General features: G+C 35.9%; 1 protein-coding gene across 1 annotated transcript in view; it reads left to right on the top strand.

Annotated features, from left to right (window-relative positions):
* The window catches only part of DIAPH2 (diaphanous related formin 2), an 897,118-nt gene that overhangs the window by 417,558 nt on the left and 459,152 nt on the right, over positions 1 to 20,408 (top strand). The window lies entirely within an intron of this gene.

Genomic DNA, 20,408 nt, shown 5'->3' with positions numbered 1-20,408 from the left:
TATCCTAGTCTGTGCAGTTTCCCTGGGCCCCAACTGGCTATTTGGAGGGAGTGTCATTCAGCCAAAGGGATATTGGTGGTCTCCATTAATCTAAACATGGCAAACAGCGTTTTTGGCACGTTAGATCCAAAGGGAGCAACAACTAGTTTCAGTTTATGTAAGTTCCATGATGTATATAATATTTTTTTTGTTTGTTTGAATCTTATTTTATTTATTTTTTATACAGCAGTTTCTTACTAGTCATCAGTTTTATACACATCAGTGTATACATGTCAGTCCCAATCGCCCAATTCAGCACACCACCACCACCACCACCCCCCGCCGCTTTCCCCCCTTGGTGTCCATACGTTTGTTCTCTACATCTGTGTCTCAATTTCTGCCCTGCAAACTTGTTCATCTGTACCATTTTTCTACATTCCACATATATGCGTTAATATATGATATTTGTTTTTCTCTTTCTGACTTACTTCACTCTGTATGACAGTCTCTGGATCCATCCATGTCTCAACAAATGACCCAATTTCATTCCTTTTTATGGCTGAGTAACATTCCACTGTATATATGTACCACATCTTCTTTATCCATTCATCTGTCGATGTGCATTTAGGTTGCTTCCATGACCTGGCTATTGTAAATAGTGCTGCAATGAACACTGGGGTGCATGTGTATTTTTGAATTATGGTTTTCTCTGGGTATATGCCCAGTAGCGGGATTGCTGGATCATATGGTAGCTCTATTTTTAGTTTTTTAAGGAACCTCCATACTGTTCTCCATAGTGGCTGTATCAATTTACATTCCCACCAACAGTGCAAGAGGGTTCCCTTTCCTCCACACCCTCTCCAGCATTTATTGTTTTTAGATTTTCTGATGATGCCCATTCTAACTGGTGTGAGGTGATACCTCACTGTAGTTTTGATTTGCATTTCTCTGATAATTAGTGATGTTGAGCAGCTTTCCATGTGCTTCTCGGCCATCTGTATGTCTTCTTTGGAGAAATGTCAATTTAGGTCTTCTGCCCATTTTTGGATTGGGTTGTTTGTTTTTTTAATATTGAGCTGCATGAGCTGCCTGTAAATTTTGGAGATTAATCCTTTGTCAGTTGCTTCATTTGCAAATATTTTCTCCCATTCTGAGGGTTGTCTTTTGGTCTTGTTTATGGTTTCCTTTGCTGTGCAAAAGCTTTGAAGTTTCATTAGGCCCCATTTGTTTATTTTTGTTTTTATTTCCATTACTCTAGGAGGTGGATCAAAAAAGATCTTGCTGTGATTTATGTCAGAGAGTGTTCTTCCTATGTTTTCCATTAAGAGTTTCATAGTGTCCGGCCTTTCATTTAGGTCTCGAATCCATTTTGAGTTTATTTTTGTGTATGGTGCTAGGAACTGTTCTAATTTTATTCTTTCACATGTAGCTATTGAGTTTCTCCAGCACCACTTACTGAAGAGACTGTCTTTTCTCCATTGTATAACCTTGCCTCCTTTGTCATAGATTAGTTGACCATAGGTGCGTGGGTTTATCTCTAGGCTTTCTATCTTGTTCCATTGATCTATGTTTCTGTTTTTGTGCCAGTACCATATAGTCTTGATTACTGTAGCTTTGTAGTATAGTCTGAAGTCAGGGAGTCTGATTCCTCCAGCTCCATTTTTTTCCCTCAAGACTGCTTTGGCTATTTGTGGTCTTTTGTGTTTCCATACAAATTTTAAGATTTTTTGTTCTAGTTCTGTAAAAAATGCCATTGGTAATTTGATAGGGATTGCATTGAATCTGTAGATTGCTTTGGGTAGTATAGTCATTTTCACAATGTTGATTCTAATAGGTCGTGTGTCATAAAGAGGGCAGACCTTCAGAGGATGAGTAATTAGTTGATGATGGAGTGAGCAGCCACATAGGAGTGACTGCTTAGAGTAGGACTACATCTGAAGTGAAGCCAAGATTCCCCAAAGTGATAAACTCTGCCTCACCAGCAAAAAGCCAGGCATGTTTGGTCACCCTATATTGATATATTGTCTTATTTGTGATGAGTAATCATTTTATTTTTGTGGAATTTGGCATTGGCATATATTCCAGATCCTCTCTAGGTATAGTCTAATCCATTGCTTTGCATTTGATGGCAGAGTAGGGGTAAACTTGGTTCAATGAATGTTTATAAATAAACTTTTAACACATGTCACTAGTTGGGAAAACAGTCAATTTTTGAGGATCACAGTGAAGACTGTTATTGGTTTACAAACTCAGTGCTGCAGACCAAAAATACTGTATGGGTTATTTTCAATAGATAATTTGAATATTGCTTCAAGGGGGAAATATTTCAAACAAAACTAGATTTGTGATTTGTTATAGGATTTCTTCAATTTTTGTTTGATTAACTCCCCTCAGTTTATGGTACAAATGAATGCCTAAGGATAAGAGTTGTTCAGGATCATCTCATTGTCTCTTATCTCATTATTTTTAAACTCAATTGACAGTTCTCCATGTGAAAATGTATGGGATATTTGAAAAGAGTCAGCCAAAAGCCAACAATTTTTTTTCCTTAAAAAAAAATATCTAAAGTTTGAACAAGATGAGTTAAAGCCTTGGGGATCATTACTTAGCCCATAGAGGAAAAGTAAACTGAGGAGTAAGTCTAGACTTTGCAAATGTGAAGAGTCATTATCTAGATAATGATGAGTGGCTGAGAAATGTCCCTGACTGGCTCAACAGAAGAAATCAATATTGAATTGAATCAGATGAATAGAAGCTTAAGTTCCAAACTGTAAAGTATTAAGGCAACAATGTGAACTCTCTCAGAATGATCAAGAATACCTGAGGACAGAAGATTGAAGTAAGTTTTACAAAAAATCATTTGGGATTACTTTTCTGATATTTGGCTGTATGTATGCACTTCAAAGCATAGCATTAATAAAATGTATCCCTATGTGCCCACATCACCAATATCTGTGAAGCCCATTATTTATCCCTTCACTCCCAAAGAAGCCATTATTCTGAATCTTGGGCTCATCATCTCATGCATTTCTTTATGCTTTTATTACATATGGATATATAGCCCTAAAATATATACTTAGTTTTTGCCTTTTTTAAAACTTTGGATGAGTAGACTCATTCTGCATACATGTTATATTGTTAGATTTTTCACTTTTTTTTTTGAGATTCATCCATTTTGATGTATGTAGCTATTTTTTTTTCATTTTTGCCATGCTATAGTGCTCCATAGTATGAATATGCCATGATTCATTTCCCCATTATCCTGTCAGTGAACATTTGGATTGTTCCTAGGTTTTTGTTTTATTACTGTTGTTGTTATTGTTATCATTATCATTAAGACTGCCTGTACAAATAATATTGCCATGAATATTCTTATATACATCTCTCGGTGCAAATCTTGAAGAGCTCCTCCAGATCAGTAGTTCTCAAAGTGTGATTGTTTCAACATCATCTGCATACAGGTTAGGAAAGGATAATCTCCACCCCTAACCCAGACTTGCTGAATCAAACCAAAAAGTTTGGGGCCCAGAAATCTTTGTTTAACTAGCCCTCCACGTGATTCCATAGCACACTGTAGTTTGAGACTGATTCTAGTCCTTTTTTTACTTTTATTTATTTATTGTATTTTGGGCTGCATTGGGTCTTCGTTGTTGCGCACGGGCTTTCTCTAGTTGCAGTGAGTGGGGGCTACTCTTCGTTGCAGTGCGCGGGCTTCTCATTGCGGTGGCTTCTCTTGTTGCGGAGCATGGGCTCTAGGCACTTGGGCTTCAGTAGTTGTGGCATGTGGGCTCAGTAGTTGTGACTCACAGGATCTAGAGTGCAGGCTTAATAGTTGTGGTGCACGGGCCTAATTGCTCCACGGCATGTGGGGTCTTCCCGGACCAGGGATCAAACCCGTGTACCCTGCATTGGCAGGCAGATTCTTAACCACTGTGCCACCAGGGAAGCCTTGATTCTAGTCTTATAATTACTGGGTTATGGCGTGTATGCTTCTTCAGCTTTACCAAGTAATGCCAAATTAATTTCTGGAGTGCTTGTATTAATTTATCCTACTAACACTGTATGAGAATTCTCATTGCTTTAAATGAATAATTCTCAAACTCAGCTGTGCATTAGTATCATTAGGGAAAGTTAGAAAAATACCATTGCCTTGACCAGATCAATTCAATCATAATTTCGGGGGATGGGACCCAGGTATCATTTTCCCCTTAGCTTTATTTAGATATAATTGATATTCCAAAAACTGTACTTATTTAGTGTATATAATTTGATGAGTTTAGACATATGCATATACCCATGATACCATCACCATGTCAAAGTAATAAACATGTCCTTTACCTACAAAAGTTTCCCTGTGTCCATTTAATTTTTTGTTTTTGTTTTTGTGGTATGAACACATAACATGAGCTCTACCTTCTTAACAAATTTTTAAGTGCATGATACCATGTTGTTAGTTATAGGCACAGTGTTGTAGAGTAGATCTCTAGAACTTACTCATCGTGTATAACTGTAACTTTATAACCATTTAACAGTGCCTCATTTCACCCTCCTCTCATCCCTGACAATCACGATTCTGTTTTATGTGTCTATAAGTTTGCCTATTTTACATACTTCATTTAAATGGAGGAATGCAGTGTTTGTCCTTCTGTGACTAACTTATTTCACTTAGCATAATGTCTTCTAGCTCCATCCATGTTGTCTCAAATGGTAGGGTTTCCTTCTTTTTTAAGGCTGCATAATATTCCAGTGTGTGTATTTAAGTATGTATACACACACATACACACACACACACATATCACTTTTTATCCATTTATCTGTCAGTGGACAGTTGAGTTTTTTCCGTATCTTGGCTACTGTGAATAATGCTGCAGTTAACATGGGTGTGCAGATATCTCCTCAAGATCCTTATTTCAATTCTTTTGGATATATACCCAGAAGTGAGATTTCTGGATCATATGGTAATTTTATTTTTAGTATTTTGAGGGACTTCCATACTTTTTCCCATAGTGGCTGCACTGTTTTGTATTTCTACCAACAGGGTACAAAGTTTGCAGTTTTCCCCAACCCTTACCAACACTTGTTATCTTTTGTTTTTTGTAATCGCCATTCTAACAGGTGTGAGGTGATATCTAACTGTAATTTTGATTTGTGTTTCCCTGATTTGTATGTCTTTGGAGAAATGTCTGTTTAAGTCTGTTGTCCTTTTTTTTTTTTAACAGGGTTATTTAGTTTCTTGCTATTATATTGTAGAAATTCCTTGTATATTTTAGAAATTAACTCTTTATCAGATCTATGGTTTGCAAATATTTTCTCCCCCTTGGTTGCCATTTTTGTTGATTATTTTCTTTGCTCTTCAGAGAAGCTCTTTAGTTTGATGTAGTCCCGTTTGTTTCTTTTTGCTTTTTTTGCCCCTGCTTTTGGTGTCATATTCATGAAATTATTGCCAAGACCAAAATGATACAACAATTCCTCTGTGTTTTCAGGTCTTATGTTTAAGTGTTTAATCTACTTTGAGTTGATTTTTCTGTAAAGTGTAAAATAGAATTCCAATTTCTTTGTTGTTGTTGTTGTTGTTATGGAGATACCCAGTTTTCTCAGCACTAAAATTTCCCCATCATGTATTCTTCAACTCTTGCCAAAGATCAGTTGCATGGATTTATTTATGGGCTTTCAATTTTTTTCCATATGTCTGTCTTTATGTCAGTACCATGCTGCTTTACTTACTATAGCTTTGTAATATATTTTGAAATCAAGAAGTAAGATGATTCCACCTTTATTTATTTTTCTCCATGTTGCTTTGGCCATTCTGCACACACCATCTTTTAAAGCTTCCAGGTTTATTTTTATGTGAAGATGGTATTGAAAACCAGTGTTCTACACCCTGGGGAACACTTGATATTGTAGGAATTTTGTACTTTTGCCAGCTTGGAAGATGTGAATAAAGAATCTCATTTCTTGGGCTTCCCTGGTGGCGCAGTGGTTGAGAGTCTGCCTGCCAATGCAGGGGACATGGGTTCGAGCCCTGGTCTGGGAGGATCCCACATGCCGCGGGGCGGCTAGCCCCGTGAGCCACAATTACTGAGCCTGCGCGTCTGGAGCCTGTGCTCTGCAGCAGGAGAGGCCGCGATAGTGAGAGGCCTGCGCACCGCGATGAGGAGTGGCCCCCACTTGCCACAACTAGAGAAAGCCCTCGCACAGAAACGAAGAGCCAACACAGCCATAAATAAATAAATAAATAAAATTTAAAAAAAAAAAAGAATCTCATTTCTTGCATTCAAATTTTTTTTTCTTGAGTATGAGTGAAGTTGAGCCCCTTTGGGGCCATTTGTGGACCACTTATGGGCCATTTGTGTTTCCTCTTCTTTAAAATGCTTGATTCAGTCTTTTGTCCATTTTTTAAATCCTATTGTGCTGCTTATCTTTTTTTATTTGTTTCATCTGAGTTCTTGATATGTTTGGGATAGTAATTTTTTTGTTGCTTACGTATTGCAAGTATTTTCCCATTTTCTTCTCTTTCCATTTTCTTCACGGTATCTTTTCATGAACATCTGTTGCTAATTTTAATGTAGTTTAATTCATCAGACTTTTCTTTTAGTTTTTGTGCCTTATTTAAGAAATTCCTGGGCTTCCCTGGTGGCGCAGTGGTTGAGAGTCTGCCTGCTAATGCAGGGGACATGGGTTCGAGCCCTGGTCTGGGAGGATCCCACATGCCATGGTGCAACTAGGCCCGTGAGCCACAGCTACTGAGCCTGCACGTCTGGAGCCTGTGCTCCGCAACAAGAGAGGCCGCGATAGTGAAAGGCCCGCGCACCGCGATGAAGAGTGGCCCCCGCTTGCCACAACTAGAGAAAGCCTCGCACAGAAACGAAGACCCAACACAGCAAAAATAAAAATAAATAAATTACTAAAAAATAAAGAGTCCTTTAAAAAAAAAAAAAAAGAAATTCCTTACTTATCTAAAGTCATGTAGGTATTCTCCTTCTATTTTCTTCTAAAAGTTTTAAGAAGATTGTCATTTGCCTTAAATCTTTAATCTACCTGGAATTGATTTTTGTGTATACTGTAAGGAACAGATTTAATTTCATTTTTTTACATATGAATAACTCTTGTGCCAGCATAATTTATTAAATAATCCATCTTTCCCCTATTTTTGTAATGTTGCTTCTGTTATATATCATGTTTCCAAGTATGTATGGCTCTGTTTCTGGGGTTTCAGTTTTGGAGTTCTGATCCATTGACCCATACATCTGTCCCTGTACTAATATCACACACTCTTTAATTGTATAATTGTAATAACATTTGATACGTGCTGGGGGAAGTCAACCCACATTCTTGTTGTTTTCCAAGAATGTATTGATTATTCTCTCTTCATTCTGCCACATAAATTTTATAATCAGCTTGTCAAGCTCCAGCAACAACACAAACTCTGTTTGGGTATTTTACTGGAATTACATAAAGTCTCTGGTCAAATTTGGGTATATTGAGACCCATATGACATGTGATTCTTCCTATTCTGGAACATGGCATGTGTGTCTATTTATTTACTTATTCATGACTTTCAAAAACCTTTCTTCACACCCTCCTAATTTATCTGTTGTCGTTTCATATTTTGGTTATGTTTAAAATTTAACAGGTTAGACATTATTTTTGCTGACTCTTGCAGGTTTGCTTAGATTTACTCACATATTCAACTTACATGAATTACCTTCTTTTTTGTGTGACATAACTTCCTCCTAGGATCACTTTCTTACTGAAACACATCTTTTTAAAGTACCTTTAGTGAGATTCTAGACATAGTAAACAGTTTTTATTTGTTTGATATTGTATTTATTTCACCTTTGTTATTAAAAGATATATTCAGTGGGTATGTAATTCTAGCTTGCAATTTTTTTTTTCTCAGCAGTATGAACAAATTATTACACCATATTCTGGCTTCGATTATTGTTAAGCAAGCTGTAGTCTAAATTGACATTCCTTGGAGGTAAACTCTCTATTCTATTTTTTTTGATCTTCTTTTTGTTTTTGGTGTTCTGTAGTTTTATTAAGATGTGTCTTGGTGTGGATTTCTTTTTTTCATCCTTCTGTTTATCTTGATTCATTGGACTTCTTAAATTTAAACATTGTTCTGCTCCATCAATTCTGGGAAGTTATTAGCCATTTTCATTTAGAATATTATCCTTTTCCCATGCTCTCTATTCTTGCCTTCTGTAACTCCAGTTAAGCACATTTTGAACATTCTCACTCTGTTTGGGGTTTTTCTGATTGCTTATTTTTACATCTCTTTCATATTTTATCTTTACATCTGTACTCCAGAGTATTTCTTTCAGGCCTATCTTCCAGTTTACTAATTCTTTTGTGATTTGTGCCTAATCACCTGTTTTACCTATCCAATGAGTTTCTAATGTCACTTATTATATTTCTTATATCTAGAGATTCTCTGTTTATCGAATATTCTGTCTTATGTCTTTATAGGTCTAATTCTGTTGTTTGTTTTTGCTGACTCTTACTAATGTTTGTTTACTTCTTTCTGTATCATCTGTATTTTTGTTGTGAACTAATGACTGCTGAGCCTTAATCTGTGGAAATATTTTGAAACTGAAGTTTAAAGGTACTTTGCTCCTTGGAAATTTGCATGAATGACTGCCAGTTATTTGGGAGCACTGCCAAAATGTAATCACGTTAAATTTAAATTCTCAGCATATTTTTTTTGACAACTAGGTATTTTAAATTCTGACCAAAAACCTGCATGGGTGCTGTCTTGTGGTTAGAGGTTTACAGGGAGTAACGTCTTACTCCTAAACCCACAGTCAAGGCAAAAACAATCAAGATCCTGTACTCTTTTACTCTGTGAGTGGGCTTTTTGTTTTTGTTTTTGTTTTCTTTATAGTAAGCCCTTCACTGGGGAGATTATCTTTTGGGGTTTTAGATTTCCATCATGAACTGAGTCTGCCTATATCTTGTGAAAGCTCTAGGCTTTGTGTACCATCTTATGTTTGAGGCCCATTAAATCTAAAAACTCTAGAGCACTGGAAACTGGTACATATTCCTAGGGCAGTCTTGGCCTTCAGTGTTTGGTTATGTCTCTGCATTAATGCTTTCCTTTAGTTTTCTTTCTTTGAGGGGAGGTGGAGGGAGGTATTTCTTAATTTCTTGCATAGCTTAGCTTTTCATCTAAAGGTATTTTTAAGAATTTTAGGTGTTGTGCAAATTGACAGTCCCTAGGCAATTTGACTACCCAATTGACTAGGGTAACTAACCGACAAGAAACAGAAGTCTTCTCTAAAATATCTCGACAACCCTTTTATTGAGAAGTTTAGAGAAACATATTAGATAGTGCTAATCTGCCACTATGTTCAGGTCAGTGTGTTTTAAGTTCCACAGATGCCAAATGTTGTTTCTGCTTAGTTAAAAATCATGTACTTCCCTGGTGGCACAGTGGTTAAGAATCCGCCTGCCAATGCAGGGGACGCAGGTTCGATCCCTGGTCCAGGAAGAGCCCATGTACCGCAGACCAACTAAGCCTGTGCACCACAACTACTGAGCCTGCGCTTTAGAGCCCGTGAGCCACAACTACTGAAGCCCGCACACCTAGAGCCTGTGCTCCGCAAAAAGAGAAGCCACCGCAGTGAGAAGCCTGCACACTGCAACAAAGAGTAGCTCCCGCTCCCCACAACTAGGGAAAGCCCGCACATAGCAATGAAGACCCAATGCAGCCAAAAATAAATAAATCAATCAATAAATTAAAAAACAAAACAAAACATTTTTTCAGCTTGACATGGATGCTTGATGTGTCAAAAAATGTCCAGAGTATTAGATGCTTCACATTGGCTGTCTGGTTCTTTAATCTAAGGCATAACTATATACTTCTACATTTATTTTGGATGCAGGTGTCTATAACCAGTACTTATATGAAAACTGGGAAGTAAATACTTAACAATAGCTTGTCATGTATGTTTCTATTACAACTCTTTTTGAACTAATTGGAATGATTTACTGGTATTATGATGATCTTGGAAATAGAAGCAACCTTGTGTTTGTGTGTGGATTGTCTTCCTAGACAGTGAAGTGTTTCTACCTCTGGATTTGCATAGGAGTGGTGGCATTCTGATGTGGCCTGTTTCATTTAATGATATGGCCATTCTGTTAGTGTGCTAGTTTTCATAGTCTGCATAGGCTTACATTGTTCCATGTGCCCAAATAAAAATTGTGGAGGAGAAACAGAGTTCTTAATGTGAAATGATTGGATATTGCATTAGCATACACCTGTATATTTGAGTGAAATTTCCAGGTTGTCCTTTGGGATATTTCACATAAAGTACTTTGCACTGTTCTCATTTCAAGACCTGTGAAATGTTAGCACCCTTCAAACTCTATAGTTAATCGTAGATAGGTGTCTTGACTGTTATGGTAGGATTCAGCTTTGGTTGACATCTATATGTAATATTTTATAGTAATATATCCTTGCATTTGTTTGTCATGGCCATGATAAGGGGATATCTAATGAAAGCAGAATGTAGCGTAAACAGGATATTGTATACCTGTCACCTATTTTAGCTAATACAAATCTTCTATTAAATATCTGAGAATATCAGTTTGTCTTCTTATAATGAGAAGATATTTTATGTTTAATTTGAAATATGTTAATTTAAAATATATGAGGGCTATATAATTTATAAAGGAATGTTAATAATGTGGCTATTGTTTGTATTATACTTAGGCAGAATATATTACATTTAGACACAGCCATACCCACCTCATATGCTATTCAATATTCATAGTCATTCATTCTGTAGGTTCTATATTTTGTTTAATTCTTAAAATCACCTTTTAGGTTTAATATGATTTCGAAGTTTTATTTTTGAGTACAGAGTGGGACATAAACAAAATAGAAGATAATTAGCATCAAAAGAATTAATGCTTTTAGTAATAATCTTTCAGATTAATTGTAAATCATGTTAATTATTTTAGAAGGCAATACATTTTGTCTGCAAATAGGATCATGACATTAGTGGGAGTTGAAATTTTTATATACAAAGTAGTCACAATTTTTCTTTTTATAATTATAGAAGTTATAAATATATCTGCGATCTCCATTAATCTAATACAAAACGAGAACACTTTGAGGAATTTAATTGAAGTTAAATTAGGAAATTTTAGATACGTATGATTTCCATAGCCCAGATTTTTGGCTGTACAATGTAAAAGAAGGGTTGAACCCAAAAGAGATTTTGACAGAAAGAACCATCAGAACTTGTGACTGAGTGACAAATGCCAGTTTGAAGGCTTAGAAGGTGGAGAGGATGCCAGTCCTGTTGGTAGAATGGGGCCTTTAAGAGAAGCTGATAAGAGGTAGGGATGAGGGGTCAGAGTGAGGATTGATTCTCCTTTAGATTTGTTGAATTTGAGTTAACGATGGGACATCTGGATGGGACAGACTGTCGGTTAGGAACATGGAACTTAGAGATGGGCAGGAGTAGTGAGGGCTGGAGCTGTTCATTTGGTGTTATTAGCACTGAGGTGTTACTGAAAATTTTCCTACCTGGGCCAAGTTGAAGATCATATAGGTAGGAAACCTGTAAAAGGCTGCCTCTTTGTAAGATATAAATGTCATACTCCAAGGTCATGAATTTTCTTATCATGTTTTCAATGCTTGTATTTTTTTTTTAATCAACTAATTTTTTTTTTTTTGGTGGTATGCGGGCCTCTCACTGTTGTGGCCTCTCCCGTTGCGGAGCACAGGCTCCGGACGTGCAGGCTCAGCGGCCATGGCTCACGGGCCCAGCCGCTCCGCGGCATGTGGGATCTTCCCGGACCGGGGCACGAACCCGTGTCCCCTGCATCGGCAGGCGGACTCTCAACCACTGCGCCACCAGGGAAGTCCCTCAATTAATATTTTTTTAAAGGAGTGGCTCCATGAAAAAGGCTAGAAAATTTCCCACTGAATGCTTGAGGCCATTTAATCAGCATTTTAACATACTTTAGCAGACTCTTAGAGTCTGTTTTAGGGGTTACAGAAATGTTAAGAATTTCAAATCAAGAGGAGAGAATTGTAGCATGACCACCTGACAAGAAATGTATTTAGGATCCAATGCAACAAATTACTGTCACTCATATGTTGATTATGGTTTCACTGTGTAGGGAGGAGTATACACAGTCCTTCTGGACCTGTAATCTTCGTCAGGGCAGAATCTCTAGTGGTTAATGTGGTGGTAAGCACATAGTCGGCAGCCAGTATATATTAGCTGAACGATGGATAAATCACAAAATAAATACAGAACTAGGCCCGGCATCAAAGTATGTGCCATTTAACTCAAACCAAAGAACAAGAACACATGAATGTGATTTCAGAACATGAAAATACACACACAATTTAAGACATGCCATGAGAAAGTGTTGAAAAACATACAATAAATTACAGTAGTTAAGGGATTGAGTTTTTTGACCAGGCAAAATAGGAGGAGGGTAACGTTAAGATCACAGAGATTTATCCAAGACTTTGGAGAAACGTTTCTTATCTGGGTTTTTCTACAAAATAAAGTATTTGATGACATAAGTTAAAATAACACATATATATGTATATATATCTCCTATATATAAATATAATCCTGTGTATAAATATAAATAGACATATATTTATACATGCTCTTTAATAGTATAATTTTAAAAGGAATAAATAATACATTTTTAAAAAGAAATTTTGGCCCCAGTCCATTTACGTGGGGAATGATAGACTTAATCACAGTGAACCTAACTTGACTTTCCTACTACTAAAAAGACTTAATGAGATATAAGATAAAAAAGAAAGGTTATGTTTTGGCAAGAGGGAAAGGGCATTATGGTTCAATACCTTCACTTAACTAACCTTTAAGTATGCAATTAACATTTAAAGGAAATAAAGTTTTGAAAGTATTATAGAGTAATTGCAGAAATGTAAAAAGTAGTTAAAAGCCTATAGTCTGTTAGGAGAAATCCCTTCAGATAACTGTGACAGTCATCAGAAAGTGAATTTGTGATGCATAAAAGAGGAAGAAAAATCTGCTCATTTGGTGGCATGATTACTGCTTTCCCCTTTGTTGTTTTCTTTGTGAACTTCAGCTCATTGACATTTTCTAGGATGAAATTTTCATACTGACCTAGAATTGATCTTTTAAACACAAATCGTACAATATTTGAAAGAAGATGGTCGGTAGTAAGCAGGAGCAGCAGGAGGGAAAACTAGACGGGTTGAAACTTTACAGGATATTTGCCTATTAACTCACAGTTTGCCAGAATCTAAGTTGTACTTAAAAATGTATAATTTCTAGCTTCTGCTATTATGAACAACTTTTCCCTTACAGTATAGAGAGTGTCTGAACTCATCTTTGCAATTTATTTACCGATCATAAGTACCGATACTATCAATAGGGCAGCTAAAGTCAAAAGCTATTTACAATTGTTTAAGTACAGAGTCCTTGGGCAATATGATTTTTAAACACTAGCCCAGTCCACATCTGTTCACATGTGTTTTGCTTCCTCTTGTTCCTAGCTGCTGTTGCAGAACCTTAATTGTTTTTAAAATCTACCTACATTAGATGTTTCTATGGCTTTCAGGGAATATCTTCCACATCTCATGAACTAATTTTGTCAGCTTCCATGTAGCTGCTGTGGGTGATTTTCTTCATTTCCTGCTTTGAACCCTTTTCTAAGGACCACTGTATGTGGGAGAGGGGAGGAGTTTCTCACGGGGCACAGCTGGTATGCACTGAAGCCCTCTCGATGCCAAGGGTGTGGAGTGTCCTGTGGCAAAATACAGAAACATGTGTTTCTTCCCTTGTCTCCTTTTTTAACATCCTTGATCTGGGGGATACCCAAGCCATGCTCATCACACAGCTCCCTTTTCCACAGCACTCAGACATATGACTCTGTTGGGGGTGGGTAGGCCAGGCCTGGATACACATTCAAGAAACAAATGTACTGTGCTCAGAATCACCCTGATCCTTTCCAAAATGTAGGCTTTCTTACTGGGCCCAGCCTGACTACATGATACACACTTCCCTTCTGTTAGGTGGGACATTTCTCTTCCAGGAGGCCTTACAAATAGACTTCCAACTGACTCCAAGGACTGTCCACATTAGTTTCAAACTGTGCCTTGAACATCTGTTTTCTCTCTTGACATGCTATTGAGCAGGTGAAGGGGATAGAGGCAAATGAGTACCACTATGTCTCTCTCTCCTCTGTCTTCTAATCCTCCTTTCTCTTCTATTCAGGAATTGATGGGCATGAAAACATTATTAATGTCTGATCTTATAGGCCATTTTGTCTATAAAGTCTAGTATGTATGGGAAAAAAATCAGGTATCTTTATGTATTGGCTATGATGGCCACTTACAACATGGGGTTCTAGAGGTAGTGGGCTCATTAAGCAATAAGTCCTATAAAGTAGTCTGCATCTGCCACGCATTGAGAGAGTGTTACTCTAAGCCTTATTTGCAAGTAGAACCCATTAAGCACTGGCAGTTATATAAGCTTGTAACTCAGTCAGAAGACCATACCCAGAATCAGAATACATCTAAGCCCACTGAATGTGTTCAATATTTCGTATAGCTATACAGAGAAAGAAAAGATATGTCACCTACAGTGGAGCCTGTGTTGTAAAGATGACTTAACAGGTTATCTACAGCTGGAAGAGAAGCAAAATAACAAGTTTCACATTCAGAGCTAAAATTCTATTTTAGGCTTGATTCATTCTGTGATAGTTATTTTCACAGTTAAAACTTTAAATTGAGATGGAGAGTTTGAAATATGCAGAATTGATATTTTTAATATTTATATTAATGTTCTTAATCTTTCTAATTGAGTTTCCCTGTCAGGAAAATTATACAAGTTACCAATCTGATTCTTTGTTTTTCTTAATAACATACTTCACAAAAAGTCCCATTAACAGAGAAAAAAATTTAAAAACAATTTATATACATCAGAAATATTCTAGAAAAACAGAAATAACACCTTGGTATTTACTTACCTTTTCATTCTATAAAAGAAAATGATATTAATGAAGCAAAATAGTAGATGTTCTTAATTTCATTTGATTATATGTTTATATTGTTATATCAACATCGATATTTCTTTTAAGTCAAAGGACTTGATATTTTAAATCTTTGGTCTCATCAGTTACACCATGGGTGCCATTGCAGGTGTAGAGCTTAGTGGAAACGCAGAATTAGTGGGAGGAGAGAAAAGGTAAATGGAGAGAACAAAAGAGGACTTAAAGTAGACATGATACACTTGTTTCCTGTGGAACTTATGAGGCTATATGTTGTCTACTTTTTTTTTTTTGATCTGGAAACATCAATAATACACAGTATACCATTTAACCTATTTTAATTGTACAATTTAAGTGGTGTTAAGTATATTTACAGTGTTGTTCAAACATCACCACTATTTTCAGAACTTTTTCATCATCCTAAAAGAAACTCTATACCTTTTAAGCAGTAACTCCCCATTCCTTTCTGCCCCTAGCCCCTGGTAACCACTGTTCTACTGTCTAAGAATTTTTCTGTTCTAGATACCACACATAAGTGGGTTCATACATTATTTGTCCTTTTTTGTCTATCTTATTTCACTAAGTGAAATATTTTCAAGATTCATCCATGTTTAAGCATGGATCAAAACTTCCTTTTTTGGCTGAATAATATTCTGTTGTATGTACATACCACACTTATCAATGCATCTGTTGATGGACAAGTAGGTTGTTTCTACCTGCTGGCTATTGAATAATGATGCCATGGACATTTGTGTACAGGTATCTGTCTGAAACACTGTTTTCAGTTCTTTTTGATACATACCTAGGAGTGGAATTGTGTGGGGTCATACAGTAGTTCTATGTTTAATTTCTAAGAAACCACCAAACTGTTTTCCACAGTGCTGGTGCCATTTTACATTCCAACCAGCAATGCATGAGGGTTCCTATTTTAACACATCCTCACCAGCACTTGTTATTTCCCATTTTTTTGGCAATAGCTATTCTAGTGTGCATGAAATGGTATCTCATTTGGGGTGCTTTAAAAAATGTTATTATAAATGGAATTGTTTTCTTAATTTCCTTCCAGATTGTTCATTGATGGTACATAGATATACAACTGATTTTTGTGTGCTGATTATGTATCTTGAAACTTTGCTGAATTCATTTATTAGCTTTAACAGTATTTTTGGTGGATTATTTTTGGTGCATTATTTAGTGTTTTCTGCATATAAAATCATGCCATCTGTAAACAGAGACAGTTTTTTTTTTTCTTTTACAATTTGGATGCCTTTTATTTCTCTTTCTTGCCTAATTTCTCTGGTTAGAACTTCCAGTACTATGATGGATAGACATGGTGTAAGTAGGCATCCTTGCCTTGTTCTTGTTCTTAACGGATATGCTTTCAGTCTTTCACCATTGAGTATGATGTTAACTGTGACTTTTTCATATACGACCTTTATCATATTGAGAAAGCTTCCTTTTACTCCTAGTTTAAAGAATATTTTTTCTCACAAATGTGTGTTGGATTTTGTCAAATGCTTTTCATGCATTAGTTGAAATGATCATGTGAGGTTTTTTTTTCCCTTCGTTCTATTAATGTGGTATATTATATTGATTGGTTTTTGTATGTTGAATCACCCCTGCATTCCAACTATTGTTTTACAACTCTCTGTTTCTTCCTTCAATTCTGTCAATTTTTACTTCATATATTTTGCAGCTCTGTTCTTAGATGTGAATATGTTTATAATTATATCTTCTTGATGGGTTGAAAATTTTTTTAATATATAATATCTTGGTTATCATTTTGTGATTTAGAGTCTATTTAGTTTGACAATAATATAGACACCTCAGCTTTTTTTTTTGGTTACTGTTTATATGCAATATCTTTTTCCATCCTTTTCAACAACTTTTTCTCTTTTTATTGAAAGTGAGTCTCATGTAGACTACATATAGAAGATAGGTCTTTTTATTTATTTATTTATTTACTTGTTTTATTGAGGTATAATTGACACATAGCATATCAGTTTCAGGTGTACAACATAATGATTCAGTATTTGTATAATTGTAACATGATCACCACAATATGTCACCATACATATAGAAATTTTCTTCTTTTTTTTTTATAATGAGAACTTTTAAGATCTACTATCTTAGAACTCTCAAATATGCAATACAGTATTAATAACTATAGTCACCATGCTGTATGTTACATCCCCATGTCTTGTTTTATAGCTGGAAGTTTGTCCCTTTTGACCCCGCTTCACCTATTTTGCTCCCCACCCCCCCACTCCAGCAACCACCAGTCTGTTCTCTGCATCTATCAACTTGGTTTTTGGTTGTTGTTTTGTTTTTGTTTTTTTAGAGTCCACATGTAAATCAGATCATATGGTAGTTGTATTTCTCTGTCTGACTTATTTCACTTAGTATAATGCCCTCAAGGTCTGTCTGTGTTGTTGCAAATGGCAAGATTTCATTCTTTTTTAGGGCTGAATAGTATTCCATTGTGGCATGCGTGCGCGCGTGTGCATGCGCGTGTGTGTGTGTGTTGTATCATCTTCTTTATTCATTCATCCATTAATGGACACAGGTTGTTTTCATATGTTGGCAATTGTAAATAATAGTGCATTGAACATGGGCATACTGATATCTCTTTGATACCCAGAAGTGGAATTGCTGGATTATATGATAGTTCTTTTTAAAAATTTTTGAGGAACCTCCTTACTGTTTTCCATAGTGTCTGTACAAATTTACATGCCCACCAAGAGTACATAATATTTGTTTGTTTTTAAATCTGTTCTGCAAAACACTTTCTTTTAATTGGAGAGTTTAATTCATTTACATTTAAATTAATTATTCATAAGGAAGGGATTTTTTTCTGCCATTTAGCTGTTTTCTGTATGTCTTACATGTTTTTGTTCCTTAATTTCTCTATTATTATCTATTTTTGTAGTTAGTTGTGTTTTTTTTTTTTGGTAGCCTACTATTTTGATTCTTCTCTTTATTCTGTGTAATTTTTAGTTATTTTCTTAGTAATTACCTTAGAGATTAAAATTAACTTCTTAAACTTATAATAACCTAGTCTTAATAATAAGAACTTAATTTCAATTATATATAAACACTGTGTTCCTATACGTTTTTCTCCCTCTGTATTGCTGTTGTCATAGATTACATGTTTATACATTATATGCCCATTAACAAAGATTTATAATTATTTTTATGCACTTTCCTTTTAAATCATATAGAAAAAAAAAGAGGAGTTACATACCAAAGTACAATAACATTGACTTTTATATTTATCTATGTAGTTACCTTGCTCTTTATTTCTTCTTATATCTTTGAGTTACTTTTTGGTGTCATTTCATTTCTGCTTGTAGGACCTCCTTTAGTATTTCTGGCAGGACAGGTTTGCTAGCAATAAATTGTCTCTTTTGTTGTTGTTATTGTTACTTTGGGAGTGTCTTAGTTTTTCATTCTTGGAGGAGGATGGTTTGGTGGATATAAATTTCTTATTGATAGTCATTTATTTCAGCACTTTAAATATGTTATCTCACTACCTTTTGACTCCTGTGGGAGAAATCATATATTAATCCTATTGAGGATCTATTAAATGTGACAATTCACTTCCCTATTGCTGCTTTAAAAATTCTTTTTCTACATTTTGACAGTTTAAGTAGGAAGTGTCTCAGAGTGGACCTCTTTGATGTCCTGCTTGGAGTTAATGAGCTTTTTGGATGTGAATATTTATGTATTTCATCAGAGTTAGGAAGTTTTCAACCATTATTTCTTCATATATTTTTTCTGCCCCTTTCTCTTCTGGGAATCCTGTGATGTACATGTTGGTGTGCTTGGTGTCCCACAGATCCCTCAGGCTCTGTTTATTTTTCTTCATTCTTTTATCTTTCTTTTCCTCAGACTGAATCATTTCAATTTCCTTATCTTCAAGTTCATCAATCCTTTCTTCTGCCTGCTCAATCTTCTGTGGAACCCCTCTAGTAAATTTTTCATTTCAGTTATTGTACTTTACACTTCCAGAATTTCTTTTGGATTCCTTTTCTATATCTTTATTGATATTCTCATTCTGTTCATAACATCATCCTCCTGATTTCCTTTACTTATTTGTCCATAGTTTCCTTTAGCTCATTAAGCATGTTTAAGACAGTTGATTTAATATTTTTGACTAATAACTTTAAAGTCTGAGCTTCTTTAGGGATAGTTTCTGTCAAATTCTTTTTTTTCCCCCTTCACAGGCCCTGTTTCCTGTTTCTTCACATGCTTTGTAATTTTTTTTTTGAGAACTGGACATTTGAATATACTATAACTCTGGGAATCTGATTCTGCCACTCCTTACAGACTGCTGATTTTTGTTTGCTGAGAGTAGTAGTGTGTATTCCTTGTGTGTGGTCATGGTAGCTTGGGTTTCATTATCTCTTCTGTCAGCCAGTGACCTGACAAATATTTCCTTAAATATCTGGTTCCAAAAAGCAGGAGAGGTGTTTCTATCTGTTTAAATCTCCCAATAGATGCCATCAGGGAAAGCTGCTGCAAGCAGAGAATGTTGAAACCAAGGCAAGCATCTGCCAAACCAACCAAAACTCAGATCTCCAAATTTCGGAGAACAAGGTCCCCACTGCTCACCCTGGCATCAGCCGTCTGCTTTTGCAACTCAGGCACTATCTTCACAGTGGTGCTGAGGAATAGTATATGGTATCTGTTTTATGCATGTCATTCTCTTACCAGAGTCTCTCTTTATCAAACACTTCCCTTGCTGTAATTATCCAGTCAGGTTCTACAGTTCTTAAATAGTTTATTAAATCACTCTTTCCAGCTCAGTGGCTGCTTTGATGGAGGAATCGATCTCTGGAGCTTCCTTCTCTGCCATTTTTCATCAACTCTACTTTCTTAAATTTTTGTTTCCTGCTTTTTCCCCTTTGATATGCCTTTTTAAATTCCATACAGATCCCCAAAACATTGGTTGCAGGTTAATGTGATGATAGTTAGAACTGTACCAAAGTCCAAGATAAGCTAGGTTGGGAAGAATTCATTAATTTTGATTCTCTTAGGCATCAAACTTGAACATGCATCAGACTTCATCACTTTTTCTTGGTTCTCCATTAAAGTTGGAATGTATTATGTATTTAAATACAGATATTGTATATATATTCAAGTTGTTCTGAAAGGCAGTTTTAATGTGCTTGAATATTTTAGTTGGGCTGCACACTTGTCCCTCGGACTCCGTGTTGGACTCTTATGTGGCCAGCTGTGAGGTGGTAAAGCTGAAATAGCTGGGAAAATGATGTATGGACTCTAGGGGCCAAGACTAGGCTTGTTTCTTGATAATTGTTTTGGAAATTAGGAATCACATAGAAGAACAGAATAGAAAAAAAAATGCAGATATTGTAAATAATGGGAGATTAATTTTTACAGGCTTG

Source organism: Mesoplodon bidens (assembly GCF_964165515.1).
Source record: "Mesoplodon bidens genome assembly, chromosome: X".
Lineage (NCBI taxonomy): Eukaryota > Metazoa > Chordata > Mammalia > Artiodactyla > Ziphiidae > Mesoplodon > Mesoplodon bidens.
The sequence above is the reverse complement of the archived record's forward strand: the minus strand, read 5'-3'. Positions and strand labels throughout refer to the sequence as shown.